At 35.1% G+C, this 23,560-nt stretch overlaps 3 long non-coding RNA genes across 3 annotated transcripts; all 3 read right to left on the reverse strand.

Moving 5' to 3' along the window:
• Nucleotides 1–327: 327 nt before the first annotated feature.
• On the reverse strand, nucleotides 328–2,382 carry LOC141367369 (uncharacterized). The gene is made up of 2 exons (XR_012371735.1): nucleotides 1,647–2,382; nucleotides 328–1,161 (listed from the first exon to the last, which is right to left on the reverse strand). It is a non-coding gene; the product is annotated as an uncharacterized lncRNA (long non-coding RNA).
• A 9,901-nt stretch (nucleotides 2,383–12,283) lies between these two features.
• LOC141367295 (uncharacterized) lies at nucleotides 12,284–14,092 on the reverse strand. Its single transcript, XR_012371622.1, has 2 exons — nucleotides 13,618–14,092; nucleotides 12,284–13,094 (listed from the first exon to the last, which is right to left on the reverse strand). It is a non-coding gene; the product is annotated as an uncharacterized lncRNA (long non-coding RNA).
• Nucleotides 14,093–15,121: 1,029 nt separating this feature from the next.
• Nucleotides 15,122–19,278, reverse strand: LOC129446408 (uncharacterized). The gene is made up of 4 exons (XR_012371619.1): nucleotides 18,897–19,278; nucleotides 16,991–17,023; nucleotides 16,717–16,864; nucleotides 15,122–15,977 (listed from the first exon to the last, which is right to left on the reverse strand). It is a non-coding gene; the product is annotated as an uncharacterized lncRNA (long non-coding RNA).
• Nucleotides 19,279–23,560: the final 4,282 nt, after the last annotated feature.

A 23,560-nucleotide genomic window follows, 5' to 3' on the forward strand; every position in this document is an offset into this window, starting at 1 on the left:
GTGCCCACGTTGTGCTACCCGAGACGAGGGGTTGCAAGTATTTTTGACTTAAGGGCTATTTATTTATTTATTCCAAATAAAGAATTATTACTTTAGTATACATGGACATTTATCTTTTCCCTGCTTTTAAGAACACAGTTTCACATTTTAGAAAGATAACTATACCTCTGCTCTTGTGCATATCATATTTACAGTTCTAAAGTAAACATCCCAATTAAAGTAATATATTTACCACAGTAAGACAAAACTCTCATTTCATATCCATTATGAGCCATATTTACATTTATCATCATGAAAATGAACCATGGCTTTATTTTTGTAGCAACCATTGTTTTTAGCAGATTATTTACCATTTTTATTACCATAGTTTACTACAAATAAATGCTTGACTAAAAACACAAACAGAGAAATAACCTGCAATCTGTCTTGTATAACAATAATAAGCTTTATTGATACTGAGCGTTTATAAAAGCAATGTTTACATAGTGCTATTCCAGAAATATATTATTATAGTTATTAAAAGTTACAAGAACAACCCAAAACATAGGGGCAGTTTTTTAAGCCATTGTTTCAAATTCACTTTAAGATGTATAAAAGTCAATAGTTTTGCACTTTTCTAAAAAAACATTAGCAAGTACATATCAGATTACAATAAAGTATAAAAATATTCATCATATTTACTAATATAATATGTATTTAAAATATAGAAAACATTTCACCTTATGATATATTTAGTTTAAAGCATTCATTGTAAAACATCTGTAATTTAGTGGATTCAACAGCTCCATAAGAATTCCTATTAAACAAATTCAATCCTTCCAAGTTTTGCTTAGTTAAAAAAGTCTCTTCCAAACAAAAAAATTCACAGTTATCCAAAAGTTCATCAACAACAATACGGCGTGCTCTATCTCCCACACGCAGCCCTATGCGGTTGTATGACAGTGGTATACCAAAGACAGATGTATACCATCAGATCCGACCACTCCAGCCCTTATGGAAGCCCATAGTCTAAAATCTTATAGATAACAGGATCCCAACAAAAGTCAAAAAGATGATAAATATTATCATGCCAATACCAAGACTGACATGGTTAAGTGTAAGTGCCATTCTGGAGTTTTCCTCTGCCATTTGTCGGTGTCCAAACAAGTTTGCATTTTGAGTCTGTAAAAGTGAATAATAAAACATTTGAACATTTGTGTAAAGTAGCCTATACAGAGTTTCACAGGTTGGTATAAAATAAAAAAAAACATAATTAAAGTGAAAATAAAGTCCTACAGTAGTTTTAAAATAGAAATGGCTGTTTCATAATAATAGTTAAGGCTATATAATCATGCAAGAGTTAAAACAAAAACTATAAAAAGGTTATTAACCATTTAAAGAGTGAAAAATATTTTCTGTATCTTTTGCCAAACATGAGAATATATTTAGGTGAAGGGGATGCTAAAATATAACATTTATTAACAGTTTACATTTATTTTGGATGATTTTGGTCATAACATCATTCTTACATTTATGTTATTTCATAGTTTTGATGAGTTTACTATCATTGTACTGCAGTAGGGTAATATCTACATATGTACTTGTATTACATTAAGACACATACGTAATAGACTTGAAAAGGTACAAAATTACTAATAAATACTTACTGTGATGGAGTAAACCAGAGCAGCAAGGCCAACAGGTAAAAAACAGCACATTGTGGTAAAAATGGAGTAACCCAGGTAATCTGGCAGTGGTTTATCATGTGGAATGTTGATCACTTGAACTTCCGGCTGCAGGGTGACCACTTGAAATCCTGGATTAATTTCTTTATCCCCATCTGAAGGCTTATTCAGTAACTGGTTGATACCCATTTTGTTCTCTAGTCTTTGGTTTTGGACTTTTCTCTTGTTTCTACACTTACAGATGAACTCCTTTGTGTGGATCTGGGAAAGCCTGGAAGAGGGAGTTATAAGCTGTTGGGGTGGAGCTATAGAGGGTCTGTTACCATTGGCTGACATGACTTCTTGGTACTTCTGAAATTCCGGGACGTGACAGTGGGTGTCGTATGTCAATTTCCCAAAAACCTTTTTTTGGGATAAAGAAAAGCTAACTTTTTAAATGTTATGCGGCAGTTACAGTAAGAAGGATCTGCCAGGAACCATTCAACTGATTTTGTTTCCACGATCTGCACCTTGTACGTGTATGTCATGTGCTTGTCATAAACTCACAACATAAACGTACAACATTAGTTGGAGTTGGAGTTGTTGCGCTGGAGTGACGTCACCATCAATGGAAGTGAGTGAAAGCATTAAATATGTGTAGCGTGAAATATAATCTTAAACTAATTGTAAAATAAACACAAACACAGAGAATGTGCAATGAAAAATAAGCACAAGTCAAGTCTTTCTTTGTTTTTCACTTTGGATGCCTTCAGTCTATTTGACTCGTGCCGTATATTTTATGTGTCCAGTAAAGTTATTTGTTTAACACTTTTGGGTCCTTAAAAGCTTGAAGCGACTTTCACCATCCACTCCCATTGTACCCAGAAAACCCAAAACAATACTTATTATAAATCATAAAGGCATCGAATTACAAGAGGATTGCAATGCTGCATGTTGGGAAGGATGACTGAGACGAGGGAATTCCAGGAAACTTTAATAAACAAGGAACTCATGAAACATATGGCTGTGAACATCTGTGAACACTTAACATAATAACATACAGACCGGACAAGGACTGGGGAAATCAGGAGAACATATATACTGGACTGATGATAAGGACTGCTGGCAGGTGATGATGATTGAGATGCGGGAGGTGCGGGAGAGTGAGGGATTCTGGGAACTGTCAATGGGGAGATGACAGGAGAAAACAAAGAGAAAACAGGCAGGCAGGCAGATTTGTGACAATGACATTTTTATTTTTGCAGTTACATTATGCATAAATATTAATGACAATCTAAATGATAAAAAATAATAAACATACTGTTATAAAATAAAGACAAGGATTTTACAAATGAGTGGTCAAAGGAATTTACAAATAGAAACAAATACTTAATGCATATTTTATATACTGTTATAAAGGTAAAACATTGCCCCTAAATAATGCTTTAGGTTTTATATAATACAGTAGGTATAGTGATTGTCAAACAGTGACTAGCTGGCCTAACAAATGCACACGTCTTTCAGGACGTTATGTAGCTTTAAATGTAATATAAACTGGGGGGAGTGTGGGCCCCCAGTATTATGAAATTTTGTAAAATACATGATCATAAAATCTGTCTTATTAAACCTCAAAAATAAGGCTACTAACCAACAGCACTGCATTGTATAATTAAATACGTTTTGTGTTATTCAAATTATTAGGTTTTAGATTTTTTTGCGGGGGCATGAAGGGATGCACCTTATACAAAGGTTTTACCGTGAAAAAAAATCATGAAAATAAAATATAAAATTGTCTATATTAAATACATTGTTTATAAGCTTGAATAAAAAACATACAGAGAAATGACCCACAATCTGTCTGTAATAATAATAACCTTTATTGTTTATAAATGCAATGTTTACATAGTGCTATTCAAGAAACATTATATAAAAGTTTGATGAACAACCCAAAACATAGGGAGAGGTTTTTTAAAGCCATTGAAGAAAATTCATTTTAAAATTAAAGTCAATAGTTTTTCCTTTTCTAAAAAAAAAACATGATAGCAAGTACATATCTGCTTAGAATGAATGCTGAATACATTTGTTATTTATCATACAATAAGCATTAATATATATACAATATGTAAAATATATAGAAAAAAAACATTTCACCTTATGATACATTTAGTTTGACAATCAAAGCTTTCAGTGTTAAACCATTAAAGTAATAAACTTAAAAAACATCTGATGTTAAAAAAACATCTGTATAAAAATGAAGACTTAATAAACACCAGCATCTGTTGTGGATTCATCAGCTTCATAAAAATTACTATTAAAAGAATACAATTTTTCCAAGTCCTGCTTAGGTAAGAAAAGTCTCTTGCAAACATAAAATATCACAGTTATCCAAAAGTTCATCAACAACAATACGAGGGGCTCTATCTCCAACACACTGACCCACACGCAGTCCTTGGCAGTTGTATGACAGTAAATGAATGTCAATATGAGCCATTAACGTGTGTTCATGCTTACTAAAGGTAAGGGAATATTAATTTCAACAACAAAATGTAAAAATACCCTATTGCAAACCTTCTTATTTCATCAAAAAATCCCAAAACAATGATAACTAACAAATATATTATCATGCCAATACCAAGACTGACTTGGTTAAGTTTGCGTGCCATTCTGGAGTTTTTCTCTGCAATTTGTCGGTGTCCAAACAGGTTTGCATCTCGAGTCTGTAAAAGTGAATAATAAAACATTAGTGTGTTGTATAGCACTTTTCATACATCAAAAAAAGAGGTTCACAGGTTGGTATGGCCAAACCAAAAAAGCATCATTAAAGTGAAACAAAAACTACATCATGGTGTACAGTAGTTTTAAAAGAAAAATGGTTGTCAAATTTAAAATGTAATAAGTAATAATAGTTATATAATTGTGCAGACTTAAAACAAAAACTGTAAAAAAGCTATTAATTATTTAAAGAGTAGAAAATACTTTCTGTATCTTTTGCCAAACATGAAATAATTTTTAGGCAAAAGGTGATGCTAGAATTTAACATATTTTACATTTATTTTGGATGCTTTTGGTCACAACATAATTCTTAAATACTTTTATGTTATTTGGATGAGTTTACTATCATTGTACTAGTATATATGATCAAATCTGCATAGTAGAATATCGCACAGCTGGGAAGGGCTCTTGAGAACCAGAAGGAATATACCTTAAGACACATACGTAAAAGGCTTAAAAATATGTAGTAAAGGTACATGAATACATATACATATAATTACTTACCGTGATGGAGAAAACCAGAGCAGCAATGCCAAGAGGAAAACAACAGCACAGCATGGTAAAGATGGAGAAACCCAGGTAATCTGGCAGTGGCTTATTCTGTGAAGTGTTGATCACATTAACTTCCGGCTGCATAGTGACCACATGATATCCTGGATTAATTTCTTTATCCCCATCTGAAGGCTTATTCAGTAACTGGTTGATACCCATTTTGCTCTCTAGTCTTTGATTTTGGACTTTTCTCTTGTTTCTCCACTTACAGATGAACTCCTTTGTGTGGATCTGGCAAAGCCTGGAAGAGGGAGTTATAAGCTATTGGGGTGGAGCTATAGAGGGTCTGTTACCATTGGCTGACATGACTTCTTGGTACTTCTGAAATTCTGGGAAGTGACAGTGGGTGTAATATGCCAATTTCCCACAACCCTTTTTTTTTTGGGATAAAGAAAACCCTTACTTTATATATATAAGAAGGATCTGCCAGGAACCATTCAACTGATTTTGTTTCCACTATCTGCCCACTATGTGCATGTCATAAACTTACACCATTAAACTAACAACATTACAGAGTTGTTGTTAGTTGTTTGGCTGGAGTGACGTCACCATCAATGGAAGTGAGTGAAAGCACGTGTGTAGCATGAAATGTAATCTTAAAATAAAATAAACATCCTAAAACTGTACACATGCAGTTCAAACACAGAGAATGTGCACTGAAAGAGAAGCACAAGTCAAGACTTTTTGTTTTTCACTTCTGTATGCCTTCTACTTGACTCGTGCCGTATATTTTATGTGTCCAGACAGTAGAGTTATTTGTTTAACACTTTGGGTCCTTAAAAGCTTGAAGCGGCGTTCCCCATCCACTCCCATTGTACCCAGAAAACCCAAAACAATACTTATTATAAATCATTAAAGGGGACAGAGAATGAAAAACCATTTTTACCTTGTCTTTGTTGAATAATGGTAGTCTACCCACATTCACAAACATACAAAAAGTGCTAAACATCTCAGTCTCATAGAAATTCCTTTTTCAGAATTGTCAGCCAGAAAACAGCCCAATCTGAAAAACTGATGCTTATGACATCACAGGCATATCAATGCCCCTCCACTTTAAAATAATTGGCTACATTTTTTGAGTGGCAGCAAAGTCAGCCAATCAGTAATGAGATTGCAAGTTAAGCAAGTAGGGGGAGCCAAATAGGTGCAAAACTACTTGTTTAAAATCCCCCACCCTAATAGAGCTATCTGAGAGAGGTTTTTAGGAAGCTTCTAAGGCATTACAGACCCAAACAAAAATGTTTTTGTCTACATGTCATATCACAGAACAAGGATAAATACTCCGTTTAATCATTCTATGTCACCTTTAAGGAATCAACCTACAAGAGACGAGGGAATTCCAGGAAACTCGGGAAACACACAGGCTGTGAACATGGGGACTGGGGAAAACAGGAGAACATATATACTGGACTGATGAGGACTGCTGGCAGCTGATGATGATTGAGACAAAGAGCAGGTGACGGAGAGTGAGGGATTCTGGGAACTGTCAATGGGGAGATAACGGGAGAAAACAAAGGGAAAACAGGAAGGCAGACAGATTGGGATTGTGACAAGGATGAGTAAATAATGACATTTTTACATATGAGTTTACAGAGTAACATATGCATAAACATTTGTGATAATTTATGATAAAAAATCATAGATATACTGTTAAAAAATAAAGACAAGGATTTGACAAATGAGTTGTTAAAGGAAAATTTACAAATATAAATAAATACTTTTAATGCATATTTTATACTGTTCGCTTTGCAATATATAGACACAGATACATTGCCCCTAAATAATGCTTTAGGTTTTATATAATACAGTATAGTGATTGTCAAACAGTGACTAGCTGGCCTAACTGTAGATTACTAATGCACACGTCTTTCAGGATGTTATGTAGCTTTAAATGTAATATAAACTGGGGGGAGTGGGGGCCCCCTATTACATTTTTTAAAATACATAATCATAAATTCTGTGTTACTAAACCTCAGTAAAAACAAGGCTACTAATCAAAAGCACTACATTGTATAATTTAATATGTTTTGTGTAATTCAAATGATAAGATTTTAGATTTTTTTTGGGGGGGGGGCATGAAGGGATGCACCTTACACAAGGGGGGCGGCATGCTGAAAAAGTTTAATTAAATGATCAGACCTTATTTATTGGTATGTAACTGTTGATATGTAGTTAATTCATAGTTAAACTTAATTAATCTTAGTTAATGTAGTTTTCCAGGAGGTATTCAACATGCAGGTATTCAGTAGTTATTATTACGAATTGAATAAGTAATATGTAACTAGTTGTTACTTAACCCAAACATTAGTATGCTATTATCTTCTTTATTAGTTATCAGTAGTGATTTCAGTGTTAATGCAGCACTAACCATTTGTTCTGCATTAGTCCATGTGTAACTATAAGTATACTATAAGTAAATATACTATAAGTATAGACCATTATTTTAAAGTGTTACCGTGAAAAGAAAATCATGAAAATAAAATAAAAAATAGTCTATATTAAATACATTGTTTATAAGCTTGAATAAAAAACACACAGAGAAATGCCCACAATCTGTTTGTAATAATAATAACCTTCATTGAAACTAGATATTTATAAATACAATGTTTACATAGTGCTATTCCAGAAACGTTATAGAAAAGTTAGATGAACAACCCAAAACATAGGGAGAGGTTTTTTAAAGCCATTGCAGAAAATCCACTTTAAGATGTATAAAAGTCAATAGTTTTGCAGTTAAAAAAAAATAAAAAACATGACAGCAAGTATATATCTGATTAGAATGTATATTCATCATATACTAAGCCTTAATGTTTATACAATATATATTTAAAATATAGAGACAAAACATTTGACCTTATCATACATTTAGTTTGACAATCAAAGCTTTCATTGTTTAAAAAAAAGTATCTTGCAAGCATAAAATATCACAGTCATCCAAAAGTTTAACAACATTACGATGGGCTCTTTCTCCAACACACTGACCCACACGCAGTCCTTGGCAGTTGTATGACAGTAACTTAATGTCAATATGGGCCATTAACGTGTGTTCATACTTTCTTAAGCTAAAGGCTTAATAATTTCAACACCAAAAAGAACAAACATGCTAATACAACCCTGATCCCAAAATACATCACAAGGCCAATAACCAACAAATATATTGTAATGCCAATACCAAGACTGACATGGTTAAGTTTGCGTGCCATTTTGGAGTTTTTGTATGCAATTTGTCGGTGTCCAAACAGGTTTGCATTTTGAGTCTGTAAAAGTGAAAAATAAAACATTAGTGTGTTGTAGCATGCGGGTGCAGAGTTGAAACAAAATCTATAAAAAGATTTTAACCATTTAATGAGTGCAAAATACTTTGTGTATCTTTTGCCAAACATGAGAACATATTTAAATGCTGATGATAAAATATAATATAGTTTTCATTTATTTTGGATGTTTTTGGTCATAACATAATTCTTATAGATACTTTTATGTTATTTTATAGTTGGGATGAGTTAACTATCATTGTACTAGTAAAATATTTACATGTGTACTGTACATACAGTATATACATAACTTAGGTATTTAGGTATAACTTAGGTTTAACTTAGGTATACAAGCCGTGATCATATACAGCTATGTGACATTACTCTAAGAGTGATATTGCTTTTATACAACAGTTCGACAGCACAAGTTTGAAAAACGAAAACTAGGAAATAACAAAAGTGTGTTTTTAAAAACCTCTTTCGTGGAAAAACTGCATTCCTCCGCAACAGATTTGAAGACCAGAATGACAGGTTACTCTTTCGGCTGTTTGTTTTGAAAGTCAACTCAATAGACGGAATAGATGTTTCTCAATATTACCATTGCTTGGTCACAAAGTGTAGTTTATAGATTAGTTCAGGTGAGAATATACACTACTGTGCAAAAGTCTTATGCCACCACCACCAGACTTGTTGTTTTAAAAGTTTTAATGTCCATCCACTTTTAATCTAGATACAAACAGAAAATACAGGAAATATGTACAAAAAAAAATACATTTTCAGGACTAAATGTGTTTTTTTAGGCATCGTCTTATACATATTTAAGCAGGATTAATTTGTAGGTATTATTAAACTGTCCCTGTTAATGTCTCGCTCGCAGTACCCGGTAGAGGCTGTGTGAGTTTCAGGAATGTTGTGACTGGCCAATCAGTACCAAGCACTTTACAGTGCCATGTATTAATAATAATAATAATATAATAATAATAATAATAATAATAATAATAATATATTATTATTAGTATTAATAATAATAATAATAATGATAATAATATATTACTAATAAAAAAAATTATAAGATGAACAAGTTGGTCCCCCCAGTGCAAGCAATTCTCATCAAATGCGTACAAATAACACGCAGTGTGATTGTTTTTTATTCACTTCAAAAATCGCCACGTTTTATTTTGTGCCACCATATTTACTTCCTTAACTACTCATGTAACAGTCTTTAAATAGGGAAAACATGGAAGTGTTTGGTGGCTTTTAAATTCATCACTGTTTGGATCCTAAGGAATGAATGGGGCTAGGCTAAATGCTAACACATTCACGACACGCTGTACAAAGATTAAGTGCACGCATTGAAAAAAGATAGGTATGTATTAATTAGTCTAATTTAAGTTAAGAACATAGTAAAATATTGAAAAACGGTGCTGTTTTCCTTTAAAGAAGCCCTCACTAATTCTAAAATGACCAGTAGGTGGCAGAATGATAGAAACGGTGATGATATTAGTACAATATCGCACGGCTGGGAAGGTCTTCGAGAAGCTGAAAGAACTGTTGTATAAATTAATATATACCTAAAGGCTTGAAAAGATGTAGGAAAGGTATACAAGGATACTTATAAATACTTACTGTGATTGAAAAAACCAGAGCAGCAAGGCCAAGAGGTAAACAACAGCACAGCGTGGAAAAGATGGAGAAACGCATGTAATCTGGTGGGTTATCCAGTTGAGTGATGATCACATTAACTTCCGGCTGCATAGTGACCACTTGATATTCTGGATTCATTTCTTTATCCCCATCTGAAGGCTTTTTCAGTAACTGGCTGATACTCATTTTGTTCTTGTTTCTCCGCGTAGAGCTGAACTCCTTTGTGTGGATCTGCAAAGCCGTGCAGAGGGAGTTATTATACGCTGTTGGGGTGGAGCTATAGAAGGTGTGCACATCACCATTGGCTGACATGACGTCTTGCATAACCTACCTGTGAGATTCTGGGAAATGACAATGGGTGTTGCATGTCACAACTTTCTAAAAACCTGCATTTATGTAAAAAACACCAAAATAAAGGTGTTGACTTACTTTCATATCAAATACTTATATCAATGAATTGAATCAGAACAATGACATATTGGCATCATATTTACATCTGAAATTTTTTGTTTGTTTACTTACGTTTAATGATTTGTTTAATTGTGCCATTAATGCATTTGAATCCATAAAGTATATAAACAATGAAAATGACATAAGCAAGAGTCATGATTTTAATGTTTATATAAAATTTTTAGAGGAACGCATTTTAATGCACTAAATTTTACCTCATATGTAAACATGTCTGTGTCCCTGGGAACTCTGGTGAACTCTGGCGTTGTACCAAGATGAATCTAGAAATCTACTAATATTATCTCGAGATAATACATTTTGAACAATACAGTAAAGGGTTAACTCCACATTATCGTACAGGGGTTTGGAAATGTTGTGAGCGATTCTGACAACGTTTCAATTCTTCAGATAGCAAAATGCAACAGCAAGAAGCACACGACCGTGAGTTCCTTGAGTTCAGTTTTAAGGTGCGGTTACAATTGACTTTTCGTTCCACTAAATTCATATCATACACATGTGGGTGCATGATACGCCTACTCAAAGGGTAATGACATCACTGCGTCAAGATGAAGGCTGTCAAAGAACGCCACAGGGTTGACATATGTTTGTAAGCCAACCCCGGAAGTTAGTGGGACACTGGTTGGTTCCCTCACTAAAAAGCCCATAGACTATTGGATTATTGCAAAAAACAATTGAGTTTAACAAAAGTTTATGGCACTTAGACGTTTTGTCCAACAAGATAATCTTCACAGATGAACTCAACTTTGATGAATTTTGGAGTCTAAATGCATTTAGTAGAAATGCATTTTAGACTTCAAAAATTCATTAAAGTTGAAACACAGTTTCTCGTAATTACGTACCTATAGTCACGTAAATTTGTGAGTCTTTTCCGTGACACTGACATGTGTTCCGCCTTTTTGTGTGAACATGTCACGTATTTCTGTTAACGTGTCACTGTCACGTATTTGGTGCTCAACTGTTTTGTCCTATTTTCCTGCCATTGTCACTTCGGTTTAGGGTTAGATTTAAATAAAATGGCATACAAACCCAACTCTAACCCTAATGCCAGGCGACAATGGTTTAAAAATCATAAAATATAAACAAATAAATCATAAAATAAAGGTATAAACCAATACTTAAAGTGACATCCTTAGGCAAACACCAAATCTAACCCCAAACCGAAGCGTCAATGGTTTAAAAATAGAACAAAATAGTAGAGTAACAAATATATTAAAATGACACGTAAATGACACGTAAACAGAAATACGTGACATGTTCACACAAAAAGGCGATTGTGATGAAATGATTGTGCAAAATTAAAAACAATGTTTACTTAACAACTTTAAATAAGGATAGAGTTATTAAGCATTTATTTTAAGGTACTTTGTGGTTGTTTATAATTTTCATTCCTATTTGGTGGGTTTAAGCTGCAATTGGGTCTGGCAACCAACTTTAAATGCAATCTTTTCGTATGTTGTATTTATATTCGCACTTCCTATTCATCTGCGAAAATGTTGTCCTTTAATCTTTTAATGTTTTGCCTTGCAATTTTGTTTTTATACAGAAGTTACAATTCTCTTCTTTGATGTCAAAGTTGTCAAACCAAATAAGAAAAATTTACAAATGCAAAAGTGTACATTTTTATACTGAGGTCTCACAGAGTCTAACAAAAAGATTGGTCTTACAGTGAATATATACCACTGGTTTTACTTTACCATTACTAATGCACACAACATCTTTGATTTAAAGTGTTTTATATTTGATTGAAACCAGAGGTCTGAAGCCTAAATGCTTCAGATTCAACCAGTTTTATGGCATAAAACATATTAACTTGATAACAGACCTCTATTATGTTGAGTTCACTTGGGTAACGTGAAAAGAAAATCATGAAAAAAAGAAAAATATATAATAAATACATAGTTAATAAGCTTGAATAAAAAACACATAAAGAAATGACCCACAATCTGTCTGTAATAATAATAACTTCTATTGATACTGGACGTTTATAAAAGCAAAGTTTACATAGTGCTATTCCAGAAACGTTAAAAAAATTGCAGAGAATTCACTTTAAGATGCAAGTCACTAAGTCAATTGCACTTTTCTACAAAAAACATGATAGCAAGTACATATCTGATTAGAATTAATGCAGAATAAATTTGCTATTCATCATATTATGAAGCGTTAATGTATATACAATATGTATTTAAAATATAGAGAAACAAACATTTCACCTTATGGTATATTAAGTTTGACAATCAAAGCTCTCATTGTTAAAAACATTAAAGTAATTAACTTCAAAACATCTGTATAAAAATGAAGACTTAATAAACCCTATACCAGCATCTGTTGTGGATTCAGCAGCTCTATAAAAATTCTTATTGAAAATAACAAATTTTCCAAGTCTTGCTTAGTTTAAAAAGTCTTTTCAAACATAAAATATCACAGTTATTAAAAAGTTCATCAACAACAATATGGCTCTCTCTCTCTCCCACACACAGTCCTCAGAAGTTGTATGACAGTAACTTAATGTCAATATGGGCCATTAACGTGTGTTCATACTTCCTGAAGCTAAAGGAATATTCATTTTTTCCCAACAAAAGGTATACGGCTAAAACATCATAAAACCCCTTCGTGAAAATGTGATCCTAGCAAAAATATACAAGCCGATAACCAACAAATATATTGCAATGCCAATACCAAGACTGACATGGTTAAGTTTGCGTGCCATTCTGGAGTTTTTCTCTGCCATTTGTCGGTGTCCAAACAGGTTTGCATTTCGAGTCTGTAAAAGTAAATAATAAAACATTAGTACACTTGTGTATTGCACCTTTTATACATAAATAAAAGAGTTTCGCAGGTTGGCATAAAAACAAAGAGTGGTCAAAAACATCATTAAAGTGAAAATAAAATCATGTTGTACAGTAGTTTTAAAATAGAAATGGCTGTCTAATTTCAAATGTAATATGGAATAATAGTTAAGGCTATATAATCATGCAGAGTTAAAACAAAAACTATAAAAAGGTTATTAACCATTTAAAGAATGACAAATATTTTCTGTATCTTTGGCCAAACATGAGAATATATTTAGGTGCATGGTGAGGCTAAAATTTTGATGCTTTTGGTCATAACATAATTCTTATACATTTGGTCTTTCATAGTTTTGATGAGTTTACCAACATTGTACTAGTGTAATATAAACATATGGACTGTACATACAGTACCACTTAAATATTACATTAATATACTGTACCTTAAGACACATACATAAAAGGCTTGAAAAGAAAGGTACATGAATAAATACTTACTGTGACGGAGTAAACCAGAGCAGCAAGGCCAAGAGGTAAAAAACAGCACAGTGTGGTAAAGATGGAGTAACCCAGGTAATCTGGCAGTGGTTTATCCAGTGGAGTGTTGATCACAATAACTTCCGGCTGCACAGTGACCACTTGATATTCTGGATTAATTTCTTTATCCCCACTTGAAGGCTTATTCAGTAACTGGCTGATACCCATTTTGCTCTTCCGCGTAGAGCTGAACTCCTTTGTGTGGATCTGGTAAAGCTTGCAAGAGGGAGTTTTAAGCTCTTGGGGTGGAGCTATAGAAGGTGTGCACATCACCATTGGCTGACAGGATTTCTTGCGTAACACATTTGTGAAATTCTGGGAAATGACAGTGGGTGTTGCATTTCACAACTAAAAACCTTTTTTTGGGATAAAGAAGAAATGTTATAAGGATTGCACTTGGCGAAAACCAACCTATTCTCCAACCCATACGATTGCTTTGATTGTTTGTCAATTTCACCAAATATGACCAATAGATGCATTTACTAAATTAGCGCCTCTACCAGCAGCAGGTGAAACTTAATATATCAGGGTATAAAATGATATTTTGGAGTTTCATTTTGCTATGATGACATGTACTGTGATAAGATTTTCAATTTAAACCGCCATGATTATAAATATTTTATTACAAATTACACTATTCAGGCATTAAGGGCAAATTTATTTATTATATGATATAAACACAGCATACAAAACAGTCACAACTTTTTAAAATATTTCAAGTGTACCGAGGTCAAATGATTGATTTATTTAAAGAAAAGATGCAAAAGTAATGACAATCCACTGTAAATATCAGATCCGGGTACACTGATTCAAAAACTGCCGCCAGAAGAAGCAATGAAACGTCATCTATGATTGTGAAAAGGCATTGGCTCTCGTGTGTCTCGTGACCGATTGCATCATTACGTTAGCTAAGAATGTGAAGCGCTATTGGGTCTACGTCATGCTGTTTAAAACAAATCTGACTGTGCGTTTTGATCACTGATTCTTCATATAAAGTAATCGTATGGCTTCAATTTGCAAGGTTTGCAACGCGAATGGTTTGTAATACTTTTACATTCTTTATGCGATAAATACCTGCGACTGTACTTTTACTTGTGTAATGTGTTTTATATGGTTGAGAAGTGCACTGAAAAAAAAAATCCTTTCAATTTACGTAATTTTAATGTGTACATCGGTCCCACATGATCCGATTGTTTAAAACCAAAATAATTTTCCTCAAATAATTTTTATGTGTCAGACCAAAACATTTTAATTATTTTAAGTAGTCTAATACAAATATGTTGACTCAAAGTGATATTTCTCTTTACTATAACACATTTATTTTGTAACGTTTAAGTAATTTAATTATGTAAGGGGACTAGATTTTCATCTGTAATTCCAACATGCTTTTTTAATGCTTATATTATGGGATTATGTAACTCTAAAGCAATTTCATTGTCTCTGGCACCAGAATAATCACCCATAATTATCCAAATGTTATTTATTTCTTTTTAAATACAAAATACATTTGCATTGGCATAAAAAGTGAAGAGTTTTGTACAAATGTTTAGTGATATTGAGGCAAACCACTGCTTTCAGATCATCAATTCATTTAAATCACTACACATTAATTCAATAACAGTCAATAACTATTACAACAATCAGCACATGCAGTACATACATAAAGGGGCAATTTCCCAAACAGGTTGTAGATTAATTCATGACTAGGCCCTCGTTATATTAGGATGAAACTGACCCAAATGTTTAAAATAGTTACTATCACAGTAGATTTAGAAGTGCTAAAACACAAACACTGCATTCCAAAGAGACATGCAAAACAGTAAGTACTATTATTTTTAAAATGGATTTACAAACTGGAAAATATCAATCCTTCAGAAAGTCAGAGCTACAGCATTTGTATAAACTGTTAATCATAGATTCAACAAAAACAAAATACAACAACCATTTCCAAAATCTACTCTGAGCAGCAAACGGTTAATGTATTAATAAGAGAAAACACTTAAAACAGATAAACAAAGTCAAAAATGAGCAGCACAGTCTTTCTGATCCTTTCACTGAAAGAAACTGTTCGTTAAAGTTACTCTCAATGCAGAGCCATTAAAATCTTTTGGATTTCCTCAAAAATAAAGCGGAGATCAGGATAGCTCAGGTTTAAGGCATACATCAGCTCAAACAACATGGCACGATGTTGCAACACCTTCATGCCTTCCAGGACTATACAAAGATCCTCTTCTTCATCACAAGAAGCATGTTGTTTGAGAGCACAAATCCCAACATTGGTGTCTTCAAATGACCTCACTGATGCTGACTTCGTCCATGCCCTGTACAAAACAAACAAATGTAGTTAAAGAAACAGAAAAAAGGTTACTGTTACAATAAAAGTGTCATTGGAAATTAGTACAATGCAAACAAATATAAATGTAAGTATACAGACCCATGTGCATTGCCACAGCATGTTACAATTGGTTACAAATATATGGGTTACAAAGCAAGGCAGCTGCACTGTCCACTGCTCTGGGTGTGTGTGTGTGTGTGTGTGTGTGTGTGTGTGTTCACTACACTGGGATGAGTTAAATAAAGAGGCCACATTTCGAGTGTGTGCTACCATACCTGACAATCACAGCAAAGGTGAATTCTCTCATTTTCTCACTCTCATGTTGTTGCAAACCTGTATGGATGTCTTTGTTCTGATTAACATGAAGGAGGATATTTATTTTGAGAAATGTTTGCAACCAAACTGTTCATGAGCCCCATTCACTTCAATAGTATTATTTTTCCCCACTATGGAAGTGAATGGGGCTTATGGTTGGTTTGGTTGCGGGCATTCCTCAAAGTATCCTCCTTGGTGTTCATCGGAACGGGGGCATTTGTGGAGGTTTGTAACAACATGATAGGGAGTAAGTGATGAGAATTTTTATTTTTGGGTGAACTACCCCTTTAAATCTTCCCAGGTGTTTTAATGACCCGTGTGCCAAAAGATGTTGTAACTAAAACATACTAAATGTTCTGTACTTCCAACAAGGTTTACACATTTTATGTCTATGAATCTATATTACTTACATCTGTCATTTGATCATTAATTGTTTGAAGCCTTTTTGCTAGCTGTCCTCCTTTCTGATAGAAGAGTTTCATCAGGTTTTTGGATTGGAGGTCCAGGTGACACGCAGGAACATTAGACAGTAGTGATTCTTTCAAATTCAGCATTTATCTGAAAACAAATTAACCAACCATTGTATATTTGAGTACTGCGAGTCAAAGAATAATAATTGTATATTAGTTACAAAAATAAGATTTAGCTCCTAACAGCAGTACAAAAGTGAAAGAAATGACTTACCAATGCTGTGTAGCGCATGCAAGGATGATGGACCTATAAGAGGAAGTATTCAGAGGTGAAATCAACACATAACCTCAAATGATTAAGACCACACATACACAGAGCAATAATGAAATAATTATTATATCAGTCATAGGACGCAATTTTGGACAAAATGAGATCTTAAAACAACAAGGTGCTCTTCTGAAAACGTCAGCTTTAAGGTGTGGCACTTCAAAGCGATTTTTTTTCAGTTAATATACCAGACGTCACGCGAGACATTTAAAAAAGCTTTTTCTAATAGAATCAAGTGTTGCTCGTGGCGTAGCGAAGTCATGAATAACTGACGCGGGTCTGTTCATCTGATTAAGCAGACCGTTTGTTTCATACGCAATGTCATTATTAATGTAGTTAATTGATATCATCTGGTAAATTACTTACATGGATAACGTTACTCTGGACAGAATAACTTTTGGTTAGCGTTTTATTTGTCCTGACAGGTTTCCATAGAACAACTGAGTAAAAAGTGCCTCAAAAGTCAACTCAAAGCTGACAGTTTTCAACTCAGATAAAACTACCAAACGTAAAATAACATTAAACAGCTGACGTTTTTAAAACGCTGTGTTTTTCTTTATGAGCTTGACTGACTTACTCCACCAACCTCCTCCAAACTAATATTTACTACAAGTCATTGCAATGGCTACATATTGTAAACAAAAAAATAGTCTATCTAGTGAAGATATATCACGTATAGGGGTGTAACGGTACGCAAAAATCACGGTTCGGTGCGAACCCCGGTTTTGAAGCCACGGTTCGGTTCATTTTCGGTACAGTAAGGGAGAAATGCAAACATTAAACTGCAGGTTGTTTATTACTATAAACTTTTTTTTACAATTTGTTTACACTTTTTTAAACACTTTTTATTAAAATATAACATATAAAATATATATAAAATGAAAAAATAATAAATAAAATACTACTGCAAAGTTCTTTTTTACATTATTTTATAACAGAAGGTAACTCTTTTCTTAACCTTCTCTTAAACTTTTTCTACTAAAACCTTGAACTAACAAATTCAATTCCTGAATACATTTATGAACTATTAGCCTACATTTTTGCCACCAAAAATTTTCTGTTTTGATTTATTTTGGATTGTTTAACTCACAGTATTGAATTGGCTATGTACCATCTCTGTATAAAAATAATATTACTGCTCTATGTGTAACTGCATAGCAAGCAACATGATGATATACTTATTATACCTTCATTTTGAGATTAGTGAGTTGCATACCTAGCCATCTTTGATCTTTTGCACGTTTCTCCTAATCTTTGCTTGTGTCGTCAATGTAAGCTGTAACGAACCCCTCCGCAGCTGAGTAACAGCTGAGTAATCCCGGGTTACAGCTCTTCTCTGTCCCGACCAGCTGATCGCATTGGCACAATGATATGATTGACGTGATATGCAGATGAAAAATCTGATCACGCATTCCTTATTCTCGCTGTCACAGAAAGTGCGTCTCATGAATGCTTACCAACGAAAGGCGCGCATCCTCTCACGCACTTTTGAAAGAACAAAGCAGCGCGTTGACACGCGTTTAACATGCGCTTTTAGATACGACACGTAAACGTTTACATCAATAATCAAACGGATATACATCTAAGTAAATAAAAATCTTTCTGCGGGCCGAATTATGTTATATGTTTGACAGAAGACTTGCGCTCAACGCGGAGACTTCCGCCACTTAATATGTTCGTGCGGAAACGCACGTATTATGTTCCGCACAGGCGCACACAAAATGCATTCGGCCTTTCGGTGCACGTGTGCACCGTGCCGAAAGCCCTGAACCGAAACGGTCCGGTTCGAATACACGTACCGTTACACCCCTAATCACGTATGAAGCGAACATAAATAAATAATATAACTTACTTTAATAACGTGGTGTCCGTCTGAGAGAGTTCTTCTGACTGACTGGCAGTGACTGCTGTGCTTAGTCTTCATTTTGGCGCCCAAAAAAACGATCTTTATTCTTCTTTTATGGCAATCGATGTCCTTCTCAATGAGCTATACTGCCCCTGCTGCTCAGGAGGTGCCGTTTTGTGTCCAAACCCAATTTTATTGTTTTAAGTATTCAATTCAATCAATTTTAATCAATGTGAGAATAATGTGTTCATTTTACATTCAAACAAAACATTTTAATCCTAATCAATTAAATTATGTTTACACAAGGAATATAAATATTTTGTGTTGCATATACATGTTTATTTTATTTAAATTCAAAGACCCACTAAGTCCATTTTTTTCAGTGTGATTGGGTAGGGTGAGGGTGGGGTTAGATGCTCCAAAATATTTTTAAAACCATAAATGTTTATGAAACCGTTTCTATATTTCCAAATTCATAAAATTTAATGTGTCTAATCTAATGTATAAGCCAAAAACCTTAAAGCTCACATAACACACGCTGTTCCTGCACTTCTGATGTTAATCTGAAGTACCTATAGAGTAGTATTACATCCTTTATATCTCCGAAGAGTCTTTAGTTTAACCTGTTAGCCCTCATTCCATTTTCTGAACCCCCCCACAAAAACTGTCATAGCCAAACTAAAATAGATACAGTTTATAAAGTCTTTGCACTAAAAGCATAAGTTTGGTCTCATTTGAAAGCAGACACTTGGAAGTTTATTAAGAGGTGAACATTAGTTACTGTCATAATGAAAAAAGTTGTTATAGAGAGCTTAAATTATACTTTTTTATAAACTCCACCAAACATGTATGAAATATTGTTATGAAAATCTAAATGAAATTGGCCTTGGAACAATCTAGAAATGCTCTGCAGTTAAAGCCACAGGTCTGACCATGTTCTGTTTTAAATCTGAAGATGATACCTCTAAACTGTATTTTATGAAATGTTTTTTAGACCCATGTCATGTAAATTTATTTAGAGAAAACAGCAAAAATGCTAAGCTAATGTTTGTTTATTTATATCTCACAACATCCTTTCAGTTTATTGTCCTATTGCTCCGTGTTTTAAACAGACTCATTAAATAAGCATCCGGATGAGTCATTAACAACTTTTAATCCGGGATATGGCTGTCTAAATGTTTATTTTATTATTATAAACAATATAATAATTGCTCATAATTTCTATTTAGTGTTTTATTTCCTCCTTTTGTCTCAATTCACTTTCTTTTTATTAAAGTCCTTTCTTACAAAAAGAAACTTACCTTAAAGAAGCTTTACCAGTCAAAATTATTCCTAGAAACACATCTCTCATATCTCCAGACAGCAGATGTTTACAGAACAGCTAGTCCGTTAGCTTAGCATACCATCAAAACACTACAAATAAAAGCATTTATAATAAAACTCACATTATAACATCAAAAGTCGAGTGCTTAAACAATCATGCGTGATCTGATGTGGCTTTGGATCATAAAATAAGACCGAAAATAAACAATTTTATGTTATTTATGCTGTTAGCTTAGCATAGCATTATAATATACAGTACTGCAGGGCCGGCCCGAGGCATAAGCGAACCAAGCGGCTGCTTAGGGCCCCGCTGGCCACCAGGGGGCCCCCGCCCCAATCGTTTTTAATTTTTATTATGTTGGCTTTGAAAAAGCCAACATACTGTTCTTCATCTTAATTAGTGGTGCTTGCATTTATGCAAGGCATCACTATTACTATTCCCCATACTTATTATAATTATTATTCTTATGTCTGGACACTTTTTCGGCGCGTAACTCGTCCCGCACGGTTTGCCGTAGTCCCATGAAAGAGGGCTCAAATCGACCGGATTATTGAGGAGAGGTGTGCTATGACTTTTATAAGCGATCGGGTGCAGGGTTTCCGAAAGGGGGGCGAAAAACCACCCAAAAAATCCCATTGACTTAACATTGCGCCGAACTTTGACGGGTCATAGCTCTGCTCGAGGATTTTGTAGAAACATGTGGGTTACATTGTTTGAAGAGGGTGGTAGGCTCTGTAAGAACATACATGACATTGGGGTGTAAGTTGTACCCCTGGGGTGTAAGAGGCACCCAAATATTCCCATTGACTTATAATGGGGCAGGAAACATGCCCATATAAGGGAATAAAACAGTTCCAGATGGGATATCTTTGCTTTACAGTGTCGTAGAGATAAGTGGGTGGGCTCATTTTACTCGGGCATCCAATCAGTCTCTCAGGATCATCCTAGAGCTATTAAGCCACGCCCCTAGCAACAATTTTGGGCACCCTAGCAACATCTTCCATAGACTGCCATTATAAAATGCCCAGATGGATATCTTTGCACCACAGTGTCATAGAGACATGGGGGTGGGCTCATTTTACTCAGGCATCCAATCAGTCTCTCAGGATCCTTACATAGATATTAAGCCACGCCCCTAGCAACCACTTTTGAGCACCCTAGCAACATAAAATTCAAACAGTTATATCTCGGCATCCGAAAATCGTAGAGACACGGGGGTTGGACCGTTTGACTCGTGACTCAGAGTGTAATCATTATGGGATGCCAATTTTTTCCCTAGCAACCAAATACAGTACCCTAGCAACAGAGTAAACAAAGCCTTATATCTCCGCATCAGAACATCGTAGAGACACGGGGGTTGGACCGTTTGACTCGTGACTCAGAGTGTAATCATTATGGGATGCCATTTTTTTCCCTAGCAACCAAATACAGTACCCTAGCAACAGACTAAACAAAGCCTTATATGTCCGCATCAGAACATCGTAGAGACACGGGGGTTGGACCGTTTGACTCATGACTTGGAGGGTAATCACTAGTGGATGGCAATTTTTTCCCTAGCAACCAAATACAGTACCCTAGCAACAGAGTAAACAAAGCCTTATATGTCCGCATCAGAACATCGTAGAGACACGGGGGTTGGACTGTTTGACTCGTGACTCGGAGTGTAATCATTATGGGATGCCAATTTTTTCCCTAGCAACCAAATACAGTACCCTAGCAACAGAGTAAACAAAGCCTTATATCTCCGCATCAGAACATCGTAGAGACACGGGGGTTGGACCGTTGGACTTGTGACTCGGCATGTAATCACCAGTGGATGCCAATTTTTCCCCTAGCAACCAAATACAGTACCCTAGCAACAGAGTAAACAAAGCCTTATATCTCAGCATCAGAACATCGTAGAGACACGGGGGTTGGACCCTTTGACTCGTGACTCAGTGTGTAATCACTATGGGATGCCAAATTTTTCCCTAGCAACCAAATACAGTACCCTAGCAACAGAGTAAACAAAGCCTTATATCTCCGCATCAGAACATTGTACAGACACGGGGGTTGGACCGTTTGACTCGTGACTCGGCGGGTAATCACTAGTGGATGGCAATTTTTTCCCTAGCAACCAAATACAGTACCCTAGCAACAGAGTAAACACAGCCTTATATCTCCGCATCAGAACATCGTAGAGACACGGAAGTTGGATCGTTTTACTTTTGGCTTGGAGTATGATCATATATGTTCCCCAGAATTTTGCCACGGCAAGCACCACTCACATTTTCTTCAGGAAATGTACCTATCTAGTCTTATTATTATTATTCTTCTTCTGATCCCCACTTTTTCTGACTGTAACTCCTCCTAGAGCTTTCAAGCTACACCCACAAAACTTTACAAAACTTTTAAGACTGGTACGTAGATTTATGCTATGACTTTTCTAACTGATGGGACCTACCGAATTCCTAAACGGGGCGCTCAAACACCCCAAAATTTCCATTGACTTAACATTACGACCAACTTTGACGGGTCATAGCTGCGAACGAGAAATTTGTAGAAACTTGTGGCTTATCACAGTTGAAGAGGCTGGCAGGCTCTGTAAGAACATACATCACATTGGGGTGTAAGCTGTACCCCTGGGGTGTAAGAGGCCCCCAAATTTCCCCATTGACTTATAATGGGGCAGGAAACACGTCCATATAAGGGAATAAAAACGTCCCAGAAGGAATATCTTCATTCTAGAGTGTCGTAGAGATATGGGGGTGGGCTCATTTTACTCAGGCATCCAATCAGTCTTTCAGGATCTCTCCAAAGCTATTAAGCCACGCCCCTAGCAACCATTTTGGGCACCCTAGCAACATCTCCCATAGACTGCCATTATAAAATGCCCAGATTGATATCTTTGCATCACACTGTCATAGAGACATGGGGGTGGGCTCATTTTACCCAGGCATCCAATCAGTCTCTCAGGATTCTTACAGAGTTATTAAGCCACGCCCCTAGCAACCAAATATGAGCACCCTAGCAACGGAATAAACAAAGCCTTATATCTCCGCTTCAGAACATCATAGAGACACGGGGGTTGGACCGTTTTACTTGTGGCTTGAAGGGTGATCATTATGGGATGCCAATTTTCTCCCTAGCAACCAAACTTAGTACCCTAGCAACGGAATAAACAAAGCCTTATATCTCCGCTTCAGAACATCATAGAGACACGGGGGTTGGGCCGTTTTACTTGTGGCTTGAAGTGTGATCATTATGGGATGCCAATTTTCTCCCTAGCAACCAAACTTAGTACCCTAGCAACGGAATAAACAAAGCCTTATATCTCCGCTTCAGAACATCATAGAGACACGGGGGT

The sequence above is a fragment of the Misgurnus anguillicaudatus genome, chromosome 10 (assembly GCF_027580225.2).
Source record: "Misgurnus anguillicaudatus chromosome 10, ASM2758022v2, whole genome shotgun sequence".
In the NCBI taxonomy this organism is placed as follows: Eukaryota; Metazoa; Chordata; class Actinopteri; order Cypriniformes; family Cobitidae; genus Misgurnus; species Misgurnus anguillicaudatus.